This window comes from Pleurodeles waltl, chromosome 8 (assembly GCF_031143425.1).
Source record: "Pleurodeles waltl isolate 20211129_DDA chromosome 8, aPleWal1.hap1.20221129, whole genome shotgun sequence".
Lineage (NCBI taxonomy): Eukaryota > Metazoa > Chordata > Amphibia > Caudata > Salamandridae > Pleurodeles > Pleurodeles waltl.
Window position 1 is genome coordinate 661,527,246 of NC_090447.1, and position 12,754 is coordinate 661,539,999.

At 44.2% G+C, this 12,754-nt stretch overlaps 1 protein-coding gene across 4 annotated transcripts in view; it reads right to left on the reverse strand.

Annotated features, from left to right (window-relative positions):
- The window catches only part of DMD (dystrophin), a 6,960,831-nt gene that overhangs the window by 4,987,374 nt on the left and 1,960,703 nt on the right, over positions 1–12,754 (reverse strand). The gene's annotated exons all lie outside the window — the stretch shown is intronic.

The window sequence follows — 12,754 nt, forward strand, 5'->3', positions numbered from 1 at the left end:
CAGCAGTAACCCCTTCCCCCTAGCGCCTTGAGACCCACACGGGTGAGTAGCGCGCTTTATAAATATTTATGATTTGATTTGGTTTTGATTTTTGAACTGTTTTGGTACTTCTAAATGCTTTGCATATTTTCTTAAAATAAGAATGTCTGCTTTGTGCCAGATTAGATATACACAAACCATATATATATATATATTTAATCCAAAGGTTACAGGGACATTACAGTTAGGTTCTGAATTACTCGCACCAAACCATAGAAATTCAGCAGTTATCGTGAGTTCTTTCAAGTAACTATGGGCCAGATGTAGCAACAGACAATTTTGCGAGTTGCAAATTGCGAGTCATACCAACTCGCAATTTGGAACTCGCAAAATTGTATGCAGAAAGGTGTCTCAGATACCTTCTGCGACTCGCTATGGGGTCGCAAAGACCCACCTCATGAATATTAATGAGGTGGGTCGCAAATTGCAACCCCATAGCGAGTCCTTGCACTCACAGGGATGTTGGCCTGCTGGAGACAGCAGACCTCCATGTCTGTGACTGCTTTTTTAATAAAGCATTTTTTTTTGGGGGGGGAGAATTGCAGCCCGTTTTCCTTAAAGGAAAACGAGTTGCAATTCAAAAAAATAATGAAACCATTTGGTTTGATTTTTTCAGCGACATTCACAAAGGGGAAGGGGTCCCATGGGGACCCCTTCCTGTTTGCGAATGAGTTACCACCCACTTCAAGTGGGTGTTAACTGCGAACTGCTTTGCGACCGCTTTCGCGGTCACAAAGCAATTCTGCATCGCGGTGAGAGTCGCAAATAGGAAGGGAACACCCCTTCCTATTTGCGAGTCGGATTCACATTTTGCGAGTCGGTACCGACTCACAAAATGTGAATCAGCATCGCAATGGCCGTTTTGCATATCGCAAACTGCGTTTTTCGCAGTTTGCGGCATGCAAATCGGTTCCTACATCTGGCCCTATAACTTGCACCCTAGCCATGCACAGCTATTTCTTCAAATATTTGACTGCTAATGTTTCATTTATACTTTTAAGGATGTTATAGAAGTTGTCATAGCAGTTGTATTACCTGGGGTAATTAGCAGTGCATGGCGAGGGTGCGAGTTATAGTTACCTTAGAGCGCAAGATATAGTTACTTGACCCAGGTGATCTTAGGTCTCAGCCTAAATATTTACTTTTTTTGGCGGGGCGGGGGGCTCACCGGCCCTCAGTCAGGCTCAGCCACGGGGATCCTATACCCCAGGGCCAAGCCTAAACATGTATTTTTTGGGGGGGTGAGGCCGCGGGCCCCCCTGCCCTGGCCGACCTTGGCCCCAGGGATTCCATACCCTGAGGCCTGACCTAAATATATATTTATTTTTTAGGGGAGAGGGCCCTGTGGCCAGTCCCTGCTGCCAACCCCTATGACAACACAACACCGCACAGCTCCCTCTCACCAAGTTGATCCCTCAGGTGTAGCCTAATGATTTGTTTTTTTCGGGGAGTACCCAGGGCCGATTCCAGCCCCAGGGACCCCATCCCCCAGGACCTGGCCATGTGACCCAGGTGCCCCCTAGGGCAGCCAGTCAAAATGTTGGAGACTGTAGGGGGAGTCTGAAGGCCCCCTCGGTTCCAGCTGGCTTCCTGCCTCCTACGTAAGCCAGCATTGCATTGTTTTAGAAGCTCCCTCTCTGTGAGAGCAATTGTTTCCTCTGTCTCCCTGCGGCATCTCTGCGGGCAGGCACACAGAGGAAACCTCTATTCACAGGGAGGTAGAGCTGTTTAACAGCTCCCCCTCACAGTGAGCTGAATGTTTGCTGTGGCTTAGCAGCAGCTGTAAAGTTGCCACCAAGCCACTGCAAACTGCTACGTCACAAACAGCTATATCACCACAGGACTTAGCACAAGCCGGCTCTGCGCGGGAGGTGTTCCCAGGGCCATCTGTCACTCCTCTATGGGGCTCTCCTCCAACTAAAATAGCCCCAGGGAGGTGGTAGTTCCTGGGCTGTGGGAGTCCAAAACAGACTCCTCTTTCCTTTTCAAATGTTTGCTGTGAGGACCCCCACACATAATTACAGAAATGCCCCAGGGTGGTAGTGGTATACTGGGCTGCGGGAGGGACACATGGACCTCCGCACATAATTACTGAAATGCCCCTGGGAGGTGGTGGTCCCCAGACCTGTGGGAGACTGGATGGTACCCCTGCATACGATATACATGTTTGCCAAGGGGAGGTGGTAGCCCCGCATAAAATTACTGAAGTGCCCTGGGGAAGTGGCGGTCCCCGGGGCAGTAAAGAGCCCATGAGGGGGGCCCCATGCACCCTCTCCTTATTTATTACATGCCCTTGGGATCTGGGCCACTCAGGGGCATTAAAAAAAACAAGCACAGGAGTCAGCGCTTGGTTTTTAAAATATGTTTTGCGGAAAATTTGAAACTTTAAATTAAAAACAAATGTTTTTGTGCCCTACCAGGGTCCTTTTGGGTCCCCAACACCAGAGCTAAGGAGTCAGGGTGTCTCCACCCTGGCCCCTTTTTTTTTTTTTACAATTGTTTTTGTGGGAGTCAGCTGAAGTGGAGTCCAAGATGGCTGCCAACACTTCCTGGTTGAAGTATTGGCAGCCAATAAGAGCTGTGCATATCCCTACAAGAGCTCAACATTATTCACAAAGTCACTGGGGAGGATCCACGTATCTAGATATACAAATTTATTTTTCCTTTAGTATCTCAGACGCTACTGGACAGATTTACACCAATGAAGTGAAAGCGTAATCTGCGTAACAAAAGCTATCTATCTGCCAAATCTGGTGTAATTGCATCCAATCGTTCAGGCTGTAGTCGTGGCTAAAGGTCCTATGAGAATTAACATTGGAAATGCAACCTTTTTGATCTCCCCCTTTTTCTTGATCCCCATTTGATGGATCACCCCGAAACTTTCTGTGCCCAACAGGAATCACCGGCACGCTTTTTTCGGGAAAATTTCATGAAGATTTGTCAAACGGTGCCAAAGATATAGTCAAGTCAAAAAACTCATTTCTTTGTTTGGAAACATAGTCCTAACTATAACTTATTACAACTAGCTAGTGTTTGTTAAAGTGAAGTAATTGAAATTGCTATATGTTTTTCCAACCCCTGCTGCGCATGACATTTGGATGTGCACCGCGCAGGTTGGCCACAGGGCCTGTCTCTTTCAGTGGATGCATGAATATCTGAGTGGGTCTGAAAGTGGGTGTGTGAGTTTATGAGTGGGTCTAAGTGGGTGCATGAGTATCTGAGTGGGCACCTGAGCCTCTAAGTGCATGAATCAGTGTATGAATGAGTCTGTGGATTTTCTTTAAAATTTTTCCATAATCATGAATATTTCGCAAACAATTCAAAGAAATTTGCGGAAATTAATTTTTGCGCATATCGCTCACCGTGACACAATTATATTAATTTAACCTATAATTTGGCCCTAAAACACACCTATATCATACCCCTGGGGTAGGGGTACCTTCACCCTGGCCCCTTATGCCACTTTCAATTTGAATTTTCACCCCCGGGGACCTTGTCCTGTGAAATAAATTGGCAATTGCAACTTTCTAGTCCGGTTGCGGTCAGCCAATTGCAATACTTCTTTTTGCACGCATATTTATGAAATTTGTGAATTTCACAACTTATTTGCGAAATATTGTGGCCAGAGATATACAAATATATTTGCCCTTAACAAACTTCTAAACTACCGAAACTTATTTACACCACATAACAAAAAACACAATTATGGTACCAGCAGCTAGCTTTCTGCCAAATTTTGTGTAATTCTGTCCAGTGGTTTGTAGTGTAGACGTGTTGACAGGTCCTATGGGGATTAACATGGAAAAAGCAGCATTTCTTGGGCCCCCTTTTTCTCGACCCCCACTTGACGGATTACCCCAAAACTTCCTGTGCGCAACAAGAATCAACTTGTCACTTTTTCTGGAAAAGTTTTGTGACGATTCTTCAAACGGTGCCAAGTCATAAATCATAATCATAGGATAGGCAAGTCAAAACACGCTTTTTCTATGGAAACATGGTCCTACCTATAAGGATATATATGTCAATGAGAAATGTCCTTGTGAAAAGCGATGTGAGACAGGGGAAGACTATGCAAAGTAGCTGGCTTCAATCGCAAAATGGATTTTTTAAATGTGCCAAATGTAAAGCATGTAAAAATGGTGAAAACATTAAGAGTATCCAGCAAGGAGACAGAACTATTCACACCATAAAAGGCAGATACGACTGCAGGAGTGAATATGTCATTTACATTTTAAAATGCAGTTGTCCCAAGATATATGTTGGTAGTACTAAACTCCAAGTGCACAAAAGAATACTCCAACATTTTAGGGCGATAACCAACAAAGACGATTCATACCCTGTTGCTAGACATGTACATGAGTTCCATGCAGGACGAATGGAAAGTATCAAATATAGTGTAATTGACGGAATAAAAAAAGATGTACGTGGAGGGGACAGGGAGAAAAACCTGAGAAAGTTGGAATCCAGATATATTTTGACACTTGATTCTAGAGAGCCAGTAGGATTAAACTCCAGTGAAGAATTATATATTCATTTGAACTAAGTGGGTTCCTTATTCAGTATATTCTTTCATTTAGGCCTTTTTAGTCACATGTTCTGTCTGTTGATACACACATTTTTTCTGCATGAGACATATGGTACCATTTCATAAAAATTAAAAATAAAAAATTAATAATATTTTCTTTACTGTCGTGAAAACAATGGTACCATAATATTCCACAGGTTTAAGTACATAGTTATTGCTATTGTGTTATATCATGGTCGTTGCAGTATTTATATGTGTTTCCAACATGTTTAACGATTCTTCTAAGATTTTTCCATGGTTACATAGTATAGTATAGCTTTGTTTTTGTTGTTGGTAAATCGTTGATTAAGGTATGCAATTAATCTTTGAATTATGCTTAGTTAATAACTAGTATGAGAGTTTCAATTCAATTTCTTTTTGTTATCTTTGCCTACATATTTGCTTCTATTTACTACTTAGATTAGATTCGTTTTTGGATAAGAACAAGGTTTTCATAGACAAAACATGTAAAATAGGAGGTAAAATTCATAGGCATTTATTTATATATGCATTTATACATGTTTTTGCAATTAGGCGTAATGATGGATGTTGTAAATATTATATGTTTAACTATCAGTATTTTTGTTACTTTGTTGCTTTAAGAAATGCACTTGTATTTAAATGGGGCAAAAATGGCGGCCCACACAGGTTGAGAAAGGCGGAGACGCCGAAACGCGTTCCTGTTTGTTTGTATTAAACCTTAGATCTGCACATTCACGGAGTGCCGGTTGCCTTATTAAAAAATAAGGTTGTGTTTATATATATATATATATATATATATATATATATATATATATATATATATATAATTCCAAAGGAAGAAAGAACACTGCACTCCATCTCTCCTGAAAATTAATAGTGTTTAATCCACGCCAAGAAGGGCCAACGCGTTTCAACTGCAAAGCACCGTCAGCTTGAGTGCACTGTGTCTGATTTATGACCATTTGTTTTATTTATATATATATATATATATATATATATATATATATATAGTCTACTGGCAGTTACAAGTAGGTAGTTATAGTTAGGACCTAGTTTCCATAGGAGAAATTTTTTTTGCCAATAACTTTGGCCCCGTTTGACGAATCTTCATGAAATTTTCAAAATTAGTACAACAGTCAGTTCAACTGCTGTAAAGATTCATGGTGATTCATCAAGCAGGGGCTGAGAAAAACAGTGGTCCCAAAACATGTTTTGCCCATGCAAGTTCCCAAAGGCATTTTGAACACAACTACAGCCCAAATTACTGAAAGGAATTCCACCAAATTTGGCAGAAAGCTAGATTTTTGTCCAGAAAGCCATCTTTTTTGTTATTTGATGGAAATCTGCTCATTAGTTTTAGAGCCATTAAAGTAAAAAGAAATCTAGATACTTAGGGATGCAGAGGATCTGTAGATCCGTGAGATCTCATGGTGAGATTTGATTGTCTGCCAACACTTCAACCAAGAAGTGCTGGCAGCCATTGTGGGACTTGGCTTCATCCGCGTGCCAAAAAAGATGTAAAAAAGAAAAGAATAAAGGACTGGGTAGAAATACCCTGACTCCCTACCCTTGATGCTGGGGTCCCCCTGGGACCCCGTCAGCACAAAAAAAGCCTTTTTTTTACATTTTTTGCAAAATTTGTGCAGGATCCACAAATCCAGTGAAGATTTTAAAAAACAAGCATGCACTTATTCAAACTGTAGCCCCCAGGTGATCCAGGTTCAGAGGGCATTAAACAAAATAAGAAAGAAGGAGTGTGGCACACAGGCGGGGACTACCACCTAATTGGAGCTTTATTGTAATATTTGAGGGGGCTGAACAGACCCCCTCCATTGGGCTCGGATGTGCCCGGGGGACACCACCTCCCTGGGGCTTTACAACAACAGTGGAGGGGGACACATGGAACCCTCCCCTGGGGTTAAAAATAAACATATGCAAGGGGGCTGTGTGGACCCTCCCAGGCCCTAGGTACCACCACCTCCTCAGGGCCAAACCCAGAATTAAAACAACCCCCTCCCAGGCCACATTCAGCCCTGGCCACCACCACTTCCCCGGGGTCGGTCCGTGACAATAATAGGAGGGGGCCTCCTGGAGCTATTATTGGCCCTGTAGACAGCTACCCCAAGGGCCGGTTCCTACAGCCTCCTGAGGTGCCTACCCTCGGGAAATATCTCTTTGCTATTGCTTGGTGGGAGGTGTGACAGCTCCTGCCAAGCAAGAGCAAAGTATAATTCTGCTTCCAGAAAGCAGGTGTATGAAAACTGTTTTCATCTGTTTCCCTGCCAACTGAGTGGGGCCAGGGTACCCAGGCACTAGTGACCAGGCCCCAGGACTGAAATTGGCCTGGACAGAGGGGCCATGCATCCTCCTTTTCCTTTCTAATTATGGCCAGGCACCCGGGGATGGAGTCCTCTGTGCCCAAATGGGTATGGGCACTGGGGCTACGTGGATCCCTCCCAGTTTAATAATTATGATAGTTGGTCTCTGGGTGGTGGTGGTCCCCGGGGCCGGGGGGTCTGCGTGTGTTGGAAAGTGGATGATTGGTAAGGTACCTACATTTAGCAACAGGCCCCAAATTGACACGAGGTCCAGTCAAGGTCTCAGTAAATTGATCCTTGTTCAACCCTTAGTATTGGTCCACAAGCAGTTAGGATTAATTTAGGAGATAGATGTGTGTAGCATTTAGTATCAAGAAAACAGTAAATAAGTAAAACACACAACATACAGTAAAAAAAAAAAAAAGCACCAATTTATAAAAATAAGGAATATTTTTATTTCTAAAATGACACCAAAACAACAAAAATCCAATGTAGTTAACCAGAGATATAAATCTTCTAAAGATTAAATGAAAATAAATGCTTTCTAGCACCTAAAAACCAAAAGTGCCAACCGGGGAAATCTGGTCACACTCGACTGGGGCAAAGTCAAAAGTTGAGGCCGGCGTGCCTAAGCCCCGCTTGGATACACTGTGAGGGAGGCCTTGATCAAAGTTTTACCTTCACACTTTGAAACTTTTTTTGAGCTTTTCTTCTTTGACATCATGTAGTCGTCCTCAGCAAGCTGATTTCAATGTAACCTCATCAGATTGCCTTTACGCAAGCCCTGAGTCAAATCCAGGAATTCTGGACCTCCAGAATTTCCAGTGGGACGAACCTCAAATTCAGGCCTGGTCGCAGTTGAAGGTAGCTAGCTTGACCCTCGACGTCGAGTGGGTCTACTGATGGAGCTTTTTTTCAAAGTTGCTGCAAACTTCTGGATTTTTCTCCAGCAGTCCTTTTTGGGTATGTGAAGTTTTCACAAACTTGATCCAAGGTTCCATAAGCTCTGAGTTGCTTCTTGGAAGTTTGGACTACAGTTCCCAGACTGCACCTGGTCAGAATCTTTAAATGGCCACTGGATGCTGGTCAGCTGGGCACTTCTTGCAGGACTTGATGCAAGGGACTCTGGTCAGCTCCTTTTAACCTGTTACTTACAGGAAGTCCACTCCTGGAGTTGCAAAATGAAGGCAAAGTTCTGTGCTTGGTGATGCCCAAAGAATGCAGCTGGTGCAGTCCTTGTGAGTAAAGTTCTTCAGGTGCAAGCCAGTGGTCCAGCAGGGTAGTCCTTCTTCTCCAGCATCTTCTTCCAGCAGAGATCTGAATTGTGGGGCAGCTATACCATATTTATCCTTGCTCCTGGGGTGAGGAGCAGGGGGGTGCTCCGGTCCAATGGAGTGCAGGCCACCACCCTCTGGAGTAACCACCTCCTGTGAAGTGTGGCACAAATCAACCTCAGAAAGCAACATTCTCTAAAAATTCAAGATGGAGAAAATTCATTCTTGACGGTAAGATCTGGGTGAGTCCACCCACTGGTGTGGTTAAGTTTCCCTTAACACACCCCTTCCAGGCCCTCTCCTAATCAAATCACTGGGGCTCACATCTGTCTGGGGGAGCAGGAAATGAGGGATGTTGAGTTTTTGCCCCAAGTGGCTTTCCCTTCTTTGAAGACCAGTCTGGCTACTCTTCCCCCATCCTGCTCTGCCATCTGCTACAGCTGTTCTCCTCCCACTAGATGCTTTGTTTGTCTTGGCCCAGGCCACTTCACACATCATTAAGTTAGCCTGGCTCAGGTTGCCAGAAGCCGACCAATGAGGAAAGGGCACTACAGGGCTGAGTTTGGTAACTATGAGTAAGAGTTTAAAACTATTTCCCTGTGCTGGTTATATTAAATTCAACATTGACAAGTTGTTGGAATTATTCTAACATTCAACTTGGTACCAAACATGATATATTTATCTTTCTATTGGAAATAAGACTTCATTATTTTAAAATAAAGTCTCCCAATGTTAGGTTATGGAGCCCACTGACTACAATGGGGGAAATTAATTCAGCTGGTTTTCCCTCACCAGGGCTTATAAAACATATTTTATAAGGTCCTTGCTTATTTTTACACTGCACTTAGCACCTTAAGAGTGACTTATAAAGTAGTGTGACGCTTCGGAATGACTTTTAATTTCAAAGTCACATTTGGGGTTCATTTTAACTTAAAAGCAGCCAGCAAGGTAGGCCTACCTTTACAATCACACCAGGGACCACAGCAGTGCATACAGGGGTGCCCTATCTACCCTGGGGTCCCTACATCATGCCTTATCATATTTTAGGGACTTATAGGTAGGTTGTCAAAGGCAATTATAATTATATCTAATGTACATATACCATTACAAAGAGCACTGGCCCTGGGACTGGTTAACAATGCCCCAGGCACAGTCAGTAACCACCAGTATCAGTCAAAAGGTTTGGGAGTGATCAGGGCAAAAAGTGTGACTTTATCACAGCATGGCACCCGTGCATATTGTTTTCTATTTAGCCCCAGGGGGTGGTGGTCCCCGGAGCTTGGTTAGGCCACAGGAGGGGGGTTTGTGTAACTCCCCCTTCATTATTAAAATAAAGCTCCGGGGAGGTGAGGTCCATGTACCCACCTCCCCAGGGTTTTATGTTAAGAAAGTTCCAGGGAGGGAGAGGGGGTCTTTATTTTAATAAAGCTCCGGGCCTAATGGAGGGAGGTAAACATGCCCCCTCCATTTGCCTTTTAAAGCTCCAGGAGGTGATGTTCCCTGTGGCTTAAAAGAGCCCAATGAGGGGGGAACTATGTGCCCACCCTCTTTGTTTTTTAAATACCCTAATTCCACAGGGACCTGTCCCACCTGGGGGCTACAGTGAAAACAAATACGGGAGCCAGTGCATTTTTTTAAGGTTTTGCCACAGATTCACAATTCTGCCATGATTTCACAGAAAAAGTTTATAAAAATGCTTTTTTTGCCCAGGCATGGTCTCATGGGGACCCCATCACCAGGTTAGGGAGTCAGGTTATTCTTACCCTGCCCCTTTTTTCTTTTATTTCCCAAGGCCGTGCATAGCGTGGAGTTGGCTGCTTAAGGGGGTTTTGGCTGCAGGGTCTGGCTGCAGGCCAGGCCCTGTGGCAAACCCCACCTCACATGGACAAAGGCCATGCATGGTATTGGGTGCTTGTAGAGGTAGGCCGCAAGGCCTGGCTGCAGGCCAGGCCCAGAGGCCAACTCCTGCTGCACACAGCCATAGGCTGTGCATGGTGCAGAATTGTGTGCTTTTAGGGGGTTGGCTGCATGGTCTGTCAAATTGAGACTTTGTTCCTTTCGACTGATGAAGACTATCTTAATATATATATATATATAGACTATGGCACCCTGACTCCTTTCTTTGAATATATGTAATTTAATATTGGGTGCAGTAGTGTTGTGTTCTAAAAGGAAATTGTGACTATATTTTGTATGGCTTTCTCACTTTTCTTTTGCCTGTATTTGTTATGTACCTGTACAAATGCGCCCCTGTAAGGGTATTAGCCTTACGTCTAGTCTTCTGTATAAATAAATTGATGTTTTTATATAGCTGATTTAACGTTCCCTGGTTATATTTGTTTCCCCAGTGCATTGGATACTACTTACCTTCTGCTTAGGGACTCTTGTTCCTCATAGCACTGATGAGTTGTTAGACAAATGCACAGCAGATCTGGGAAGTCCACCTGGATCTCTCTCAGCACACCTAGCACTGTTGTCCTCACCCAGATGGTAAGTCCCTCTGAAGGCCTTCCCTTTCCTGCTGTTGCAGCTTCCTTTGAGAAGTTTACATAGCCTACATGATAGCAAGGTTGCAGGAACCATGTCTCTTGAAATGAACAAAAATCCAACTGGTCAATAAACTCACACCATTCTGGGCAAAGTTGTTTGGAAGCCAGGCCAGGCCAGCCACATTCCATGAAATGAGCTTAGACTGGGGATCTGCGACTACAAAAGTGACCCCATCCTCTGCACCAAACATTTGGCTTTGTGTAGTAGCACCACCTTGGTGACTTCAATATTGGTGAAATACCAATGGCATTGCTGTCCCGCTTTAAATTTAGATCATCTTGACTAGTGCTATAGCCAACTCTGGGAGTATACAGGTCCGCGTTATTGTTTGGGTGCCGTACTACCACTGTGAAGTATGCTGTGGGACAATCATTTCCTCTTCTTTTACACTGGTCTAACTTCATGGACCCTTCCATACAGTCGCTCATCATCTGCGAAGACCCACTCTCATCCTTGCATTGTTGGACCTGGTCACCCCTGCTATTTTTAACATGAGGAGCGGCGTCCCTACAAGATCCTCCATCTTTAGTAGAACTGGCATGGCCGCTCACTACAGATCCCACATAGATAGAACCTAACTGAGTCCCCTGCCTTTTGGCTAAGAGCCAATCGACTGCAGCCAAGCTATCCAAGCGATTGAATGTCGGCATGATAAAGGTATCATCGTACTTCCTCTGATAGGGGCGGAGCGCATTTGCCTAAGGCCCTATGTACTCCCTTTACACATGGGTTTTAAGGAGTCGTCCAATGAGGCAGCGATAGAAGTAACCTACAGGTTGGGGCTCTATGTGTGTCCCTACTGGTGGCTTCCTGGATACACCAAATAAGACACGTTGGGCCAGAGCTGGGGTTCTAAAATTAAGGATGATGCAGTCGCCATGTCGGTCTGCCCTCTTTGGACCAATCCATGTCACTCTTCTGGTATGGAATAAGTTCTTAAATTGTGCAAGGGGAAAACCTCCAAACTGTACTAGCCACCCCGTTTTTTTATTCTGGAGCTCTTCATATGTTTCACTTTGTCCTTCTAGAACAACTAGAACAGGGCGATTTATCAGCAATATGCTCTTCCCCGCTACAGCCTAAACTGCCTGGGTGTAAAAGGGAATCAGAATTATTGTGGTCTAACCCATCCTGCCCCTGAATTTGACTAGGGGATTCAGCAGATGCACCCCTCTCAGCACACAAAAACTTTCAGGGTGGCCCCTCGAATCACAATATAGGGTGCTCCTTCTTCCTAGTCCCCTGCTGATCTCCAGGCTCCGTATTCGCGATGGAGTTGGTTGTATCAGATGGAGCCTGCACCTTACTGCTGTCAGCCAAAACCTTCTCTGTGGCAGTTAGGCAACTGCATATTGGTGTTAGGAGCTCTACTAGAAGCCCCCTAATCTTACATAGTTGATCATCCATTAACATCCTAAAGCAATCGGACCCTATCCCATCGTTAGACATGCAGATGGTGCATCAAGCAACTCATCGCTGTGATGTACCAGAGAAAGGGCAGGGGTGAAAGGAGCAGCTTTGTTTCTGCAACCTGCCGGCTGACTAATTTTCTTGAGTCTCCCCTTAGATTGGCCTGCGTTGGTTGTCCATAACTCACTGGCACTTGTGGGTTCAGTATCTGTCGCTCCTAGGGAAGGACATCCTGCCAAAAGAGCAGATTCTAGTATAAGCAGAGGTAGTAGGTCTTGGTGAGACCTCAGCTCAGTTTGGTTCTCTGACTGTAATGACAACCACCACTAAGTGAGAGAAATCTCCGTACTTATGGTTCCAATAGCTCTGTGGAGCATTCTATCAACAGGGGAGTGGCCTTGGCCGGGGGCATGTGAGCTGGGTGGCTATCCATTACTTTTCTCTTTCCCATATTTACTTTTTATTACTTGTTTAGAAAAAAACATATACAAAAAGTAAGGGTGGAAAGAGCCCACCCCTAACAAAAATACAGTGCATACAAATAGACAGATATAGCCAAATGTAGTGAAGGGGTCAACAAAACTGCAAAACTACACGACTGCTGCTACTGAACAAGA